The sequence below is a fragment of the Protopterus annectens genome, chromosome 3.part1 (assembly GCF_019279795.1).
Source record: "Protopterus annectens isolate FY-2018-M chromosome 3.part1, PAN1.0, whole genome shotgun sequence".
NCBI lineage: Eukaryota > Metazoa > Chordata > Ceratodontiformes > Protopteridae > Protopterus > Protopterus annectens.
In genome coordinates this window covers 1,832,779,408-1,832,786,282 of record NC_056732.1, presented here as the reverse complement: position 1 = coordinate 1,832,786,282, position 6,875 = coordinate 1,832,779,408, and positions in this window count along the sequence as shown.

Genomic DNA, 6,875 nt, shown 5'->3' with positions numbered 1-6,875 from the left:
TAAATGTGATAGAACTGGACATTTATGGATGGACTGTAAAACAGAAAAAAGATAAGGAAGGAGGAGGAAAAAATGAACAAAGAAAAGGGAGAGGCAGTAGGAGGTAAAGATGCATTAAAAGAAAGAAAAGATAAAACAACGTTGATGTAGAAGAAGGCTTTGAAGTAAGTGATGAGAAAGATTCAAACTGGAAAACCGTAAAAGGAAAAGAATGAAAGATGGAAACAAAGTTAAACGGGATAAGCAAGAAGGAAAACGAAAATGGATAAAGGTAATCAGAAAAATGGTAGAGTTGTATAAAAGAATATCTGGAAATTAGAAAGAAGACAAAGTATTGACTTTAGAGTACTGTCTGTAAATTTAAATAGCATTAAAATATGATGAGAGGAATAGGACTGTTAGAGCGATGCAATAAATGTGATGCAGATGTAGGAATTTTGGGAGATACAAGACTTTTAACCAAGGAAGAAAGATTGCAAAAAGAAAAACTTTGGAGAGAGACATAATGTGGAATACGGGAAATGAAAGATGCTCAGAATAGCAATTCTTTCTCAAAAATCAGTGAAAATGCTAAATGTGACAAAGATTAACTGCTGTAAATTTAAAATGGAAAGATCAGGCATATAGAGTTATAGCAGTATTTACTTGTATAACATGTAAAGAAAGGGAGAATTTATTCTATAAGCTTTTAGATTCTCTAGTATCAATTATACATATTGTATTAATGGGAGGTATTAATTGTGATTTTAAGAAGAAAAAGAGAGGAAATGATGTCAGAAATGATGTTAGGAGTTGAGATCTGGAAGGTTAAATATTTGGAATAATAACTCATGGGCGTATACTCAAGATGCATGTAAACCTGAAATAGATTATTTTATGATATCAGTAGATTAAAAATTGCTGACTAGGAAGCATTTGTAACAGGGTTTTAAGATCATTTAGCAAGATGGATAGGGATGCAAAGAATTAATGAGAAAAATATGGGATGAAAAAGGAAAGAAAGTAATCAAACAACGGCAAGATCATATTCCTATGGGATTCATTTATAAGCACTGGTCTGGGTGTGTATTTCTCTTTAAAAACTGCCAAAGTATTTCTTTTAGAATGGCAGAAGGGTACAAGAAAACAAAATATTAAAGAATATGTGAAGGTGTTTTAAGGAACTTCAAGAATAATATAGAACGTTTTGATAAAGAAGTGATATAAAAAGATCAAGAAAAAAATAAGGAATTGCTGTTTAAACAAAGATTTTTTTTACAAGGTAAAAAAGAAGTAGCAGGACATTTAAGTAAATTAGTTAAGGAATATAGTAGCGTAATAAGAGAAATGAAAAATGAAGGGGAAAATAAAAATATTATGTATATTGTAGTCGATTACATATAGGACATTTTTTAAAGAAAAGGAAAAAGAGCAGGAGGCAAGATGGAATGTTAAAAGATTATCTGAGCAAGATAAGTGATTGGAACAGGAAATGTATTTGTACTAATTAGATAAGGTATTAGGGCAAGTGAATGTGGCATCCACTGCAGGACCTGACAGAACTATCAAATGTGTACGAATTTAGAAAAATGGCAAAAGAAGTATTTTCTTAAAGTATTGAATGAATGGTTAAATGAAGGATTTAAGTATAAGGAATTCTGCAGTGAAATACTTAAATTTATATAGAGGAAAAAAAGAAAAATTAATTTAAAAATGGGAGACCTATAGTATTAAATAATGCAGACTAAGATTTTTATGAAAATAATTAAAAAGAGAATGATGAGTATATATGGTGCAAAGGGAAAAGGATGTCGGGAATTGTTACTGATGGTGAGGGAGATTGTGGATGGCATTATAAACAGTAAAGAGGAGGCTAAACTTATGATAGAAGATTTGAGTGAGGCATTTGACATGATATGACATGAAAGTTAATGGGTAATCATGAAGGAAAAAATTAGGAATGTTTGTTCTGTGTATAGTAATAAAGTAAAAACTTTAGTAAATGAATGGTTAAGCAGTGGGATAGATGTAAAGAACGGTATAAGATCCCTCCAGTGAGTAGCATATTTGTTTTTGTTATGAATGTATTAGACAAGTAAATATAAAAATGAAGGATGCAGGTTATATGATAAGGGAAGGAATAAGAATTCCAGCTATGTTGGTTTATACAGATGATATTAAAGTGACAACAAAAAATAAAGTTTAACGAACTGTACAAAGAGAGCAGTGCAGTTAAATGGCCCAACCAAACACTATGACGAAATCCAAAGTAAGAAAAGTGAAAGACCAAACCACGGCAGCAATTGTAATAAAAATATATAAAAGTGTTATTTAGCTAAATCCCTAGCCTGTAAAACCGGTTTAATGGACATCTTATCATTAAGGCCTCTCCCCATGCTGGGGAATGGAGACTTCAGAACTGAAATGGATCATTAGGATGAGAGCCACCATGGGGAGGGGCCTTAATGATAAGATGTCTAGAAAGAGATCTACAAAAGGGCCTTACAGAAACAGATGCTTGGTGCCATTCTACAAAAGTGCCTTACAGAAAGAGATGCTTGCTGCCAAAGCCATGGGCTCAAGCTCAATGCCAAGAAATGTATAGTTTCCCCTTTGGGAAAAAAAAAACATGTACCTTTGAATTACCACATAGATGGCAGTTCACTAAACACCAAAAGTATGATAAGAGACTTTGGGACACAGGTGGACAGTGGGCTCACCTTCAATAACCACATTGCCACAACAGTCAGGAAATCCTTCTATGTGACACACCTCATCACTAAGGGCTTTTCATCCAGAAAAAAGGAGGTCATTGTCCCACTGTACTCATCCCTCCTTTGACCCATTATAGAATACAGTGCTGCATTTGGTATGTACCTCTCAAGACATCTGCAACAACTGGAAAGGCCACAGAAATACCTCACTTATAGAATCACAGGCCTAAAGCAGATGGCCTATGCTGACCGTCTAAAAAAAAAACTCCCCCTATACTCTCACATATTGTCTACTCAGAGGTGATCTCTGCTTAACATACAAGGCCATGTCAAACCCAGAGCTGTTGGACATGCTACACTTAAAGAAATCCCAATCCCTCAGAGACACGCACTCCAGGGATCTAAACCTTGTCATCACAATGAACAAAACATGATGGAGGGTTAGGTTCCTGACCTACAGTCTCCCCAGACTCTGGAATAGACTGTCCATACACATCAAGCAGAGTGCCTCTTTGGCCCTCTTCAAAAGGAACCTTGATGATTGGATGGGAGATAGGAAATTCACCCCGGGGATCACGTCAGTCGCCTTGCTAGACAGGGGTCCAGGGAAGTAAATACTGTGGGAAGAAATAGCCAGGGAATTGTTATGGCTAGGCTTGTATAGGCCCAAGGGCCGATAGCCTAGTACCAACCTATGACCCTATGTCCATTCAACCTATTTTATAGGCTAGGGATTTAGCTAGATAACACTTTTTTATATATTTTTAAACAATATATTGAAAAATGTATATGTTTTTGGTTAGGGTTTATTCATAGATGCATTTTTAACAGCTTGTTTATGTATTAATATATTTATGTTTGTAAGGGCCTTTGAGTAGCTGATAAATATTAGCTGGGTGGTGGCAGTGATTTCTACCATATAATCTGGGTAAAAGGGGCACAGCTGGAGAACCTGTGCCAGCCTTCCCCAGGAGTGTCTGTGTGGTTATATAAACTCTTCTCAAAGTGTGTGTGTGCGTGTGTCAGCTACTTGGGCAGGGACATTAAAGCACTGGTTGGACAGAGAGGGTGCTGGAGGTTTTAGCTTACCCACTAAGCTGAGAACTGGACCCTATAGCTGTGCCATTGGGCAGTCTTATTGGGGACCTGGAAAGGGAGAAACCAGCCCCAGACTGTGATCTCTGTGTGCTCTTAAGGGAAATTGTACTTTACTGTGTGTGTATTTATTATCCTTTCCCTATATGGACGCCCCTCACTGGTGTTAGTGGTGAGAACGGACACTCTCTGATTGCTGGGCCAGTGCACGGGCATCACAAGCACTAAGGAAATTGAAGTCAGGGAAGGAAGCAGGCTCAGATGAGGTCACACCAGATATGATAAAGATGAGATGGGGGAGAAATGACTCCTGAGGGTAATCATAGCAGTGTGGAGAGAAAGGCATATCCCAAATGACTGGATAATAAGCATACTCATGCCAGTGTACAAAAACAAAGGGGACATCCTCAACTGTAGGCAGTACAGAGGCATTAAACGCCTATCACATTGCATGAAATTTCTGGAGAGGGCGATTGATAAATGCATATACGCTGATGAGAGATGAGCAGTTTGGATTCAGATCAGGCTGCAGCACAACTGACCAGATGTTTGCAGAGAGACAGTCACGAAGACGCTAGAAATGAGGACAGAGTTCAACTGCCCATTCCTAGACTTGGAAAAAGCAAATGACAAGGTCCCAAGAAAGCTGATCTGGGCAGTACTTCAGTGGTCTGAAGTCCCAGAAACTTTGGTAGAATTAGTGTAGTCTATGTACAAGGACCCAATGACTCAAGTATGAACAGTGTTATGCCCCACAGAGAGTTTCCCAGTGGGAGTGGCATTACACCAAGGTTTAGCTCTGAGCCCACTGCTGTTCATACTGGTGATGGTCTACATTAGCAAACATATCGGAGGGGGCAGATTAACAAACCTGCTGTATGCAAACAATGTGGCATTACAGGCAGACTCTGAGCATGAACTTCAGCAAAGTATAGGGGAATGGAATGCAAAACTGCAGCACATGGAATGAAACTGCACACAGATAAGACAGAAAGGAAGACAGTGAAACAGGTAAAAAGCTTCAAGTATCTGTTAGCAGTGGTTGAGGAGAAGGGAAATCTGAATGAAGAGGACAAAGCTAGAATCAGAGAGGCTGCAGCCAACTGGCTAGTCTCAAGTGTAGTGAATAACAGAAGAATGACAAAGAAGCTGAAAAGTAAGATGTACAAGACAGTGGTGTGACCAGTACTACTGTGTGGTACAGAAACCTGGGCAGTAAAGGCAGAACAGATGAAGCTAGAGGTGATGGAAATGAAGTGCCTGAGAAGGGTGGTAGGATGCACACTGTGGGATAGATGAAGAAATGAGGACATAAGAGCAGAAACCAAAGTAGCTACAATTGTAGAAAAGATCAAAGAGAACAGATTACGGTGGATCGGGCACAAGTGCAGAAAATCAGAAGACAATCTGGTGAAGAAGATTTGGGACAGACAGAAGGTAAGAGGAAATGAGGATGTCCAGCAAAGGGGTGGATGAATTGTGTGAAAAAGATCTGCGACAGTCAGGCATGAGTGTTGAAGAAGGCAGGAGTGTGGCACTGAATCGAGACAGATGGTGACCGTTAACATGATACCCCATCTCCATGTAAAAAATGGGAAAAGGGGCTGATGATGATAAGTTGTCACTTAGAAAAATAGTTTATTTAATACATTTTGTCTTAACAGGAAAATTAGCATATTTAGTAATTGTATGTATGATGCCAATAATAGAAGTTTTACAGGTCACTTTTTTCATGTATATGGGGTTCAAAATAATCCCATAAAAAGGGGGATTTTGATGTAGATAAAAAAGAGGCTTCAGTTTAATTAATCCAGTTGTGCACAGTGTTTCATTGAACTTATATAAAATGTTAAATAAAAAAATGAGAAATTGGTTATAAATTTATGTAAATATAAAAAAATTGGGGAAATGACAAAAGATTTAAGAGACTAGAAAATGTGTAAATGAAAACATGAAACATTACCAAGAAAACATTTTTATGGAAGATAAAAACTGAGGAAAATGAAAAAGTGAGAAAATTGTGGTACAAAAATATAATGATATAATATTATGTTAACCCATGAGCAAAGTTAACAGAAGAAAAGATTGGAGCTGTAAAAATAAAAATTGAATAGTGTAATTAAAATAGAATGCCAAGATTTTTATGGAGACTGGTGATAAACTACCAGAAAAGGAAATATGCCATATAAAAAGATAAGTGAAAGAATATCTTTATATTGTAGAAAAGAAGAAACTACAGAGCATGTTCTTTTATATTATTTTTTAAATGTAAAAATATAGTTAAACTATGGGAAAAATTATGTAAAGATATTAATGAAGCGAATAATATAAATATGGACATGATTCAGTATGGGAATCATAAGAACAAAAGCAAATAATTTGTTGAAAAGGTAGATAAAAAGATGTTTTATGTCATATGGATTATTTTGAATGAAGGCATAAATGAAATTGTATTAATAGAAAATGGATGTTAGCAACAATATTACGAAAAATTGGATGGTTATGGAAAAAGGAGTGGGGGTCTAATAAGAACAAATGGGATAAGTGAAAAATAATTGTCATTACATAATGAAGGAAATAGAAATTATATATTGTATAAAAATGTAAATATGTAAAATTGTAAATTTCACTCTACTCTTTTTTGGTAGGTGCTGTAGGATCTTTTACTTTCACTTGAGCTACCACCAACTCAGGCAGATGGGGCCTCATTTTGACATTTCATCCAAATGATGGTACACTCAAGAGGGCAGCACCCCCTTATGTACTGCAGTGTCAGCAATCGACCTACCTGGTGTGGGAATAGAACCCATAGCCATCTGCACCAATGATGAGGGTAAAACCCCATATTGGTGGTGGGGGGTAGTAATAATAGATCAAATGAAATATGTGGTGAAAATGTACTCTTTGATGAAGAGTCGTAGCGTAATATTACTGTTAAGGAAATTCACTTAGCATATCAAAAAAGTGATGCAGTGATTTTTGACTTGTTAATGCAGGGACAAATAGATGAACATGCCTACAAGTATTTGATTGAGAAACCATTTATCTCTAGTATTTCTGGTATACCAAAAAAATACAAAAGAACTA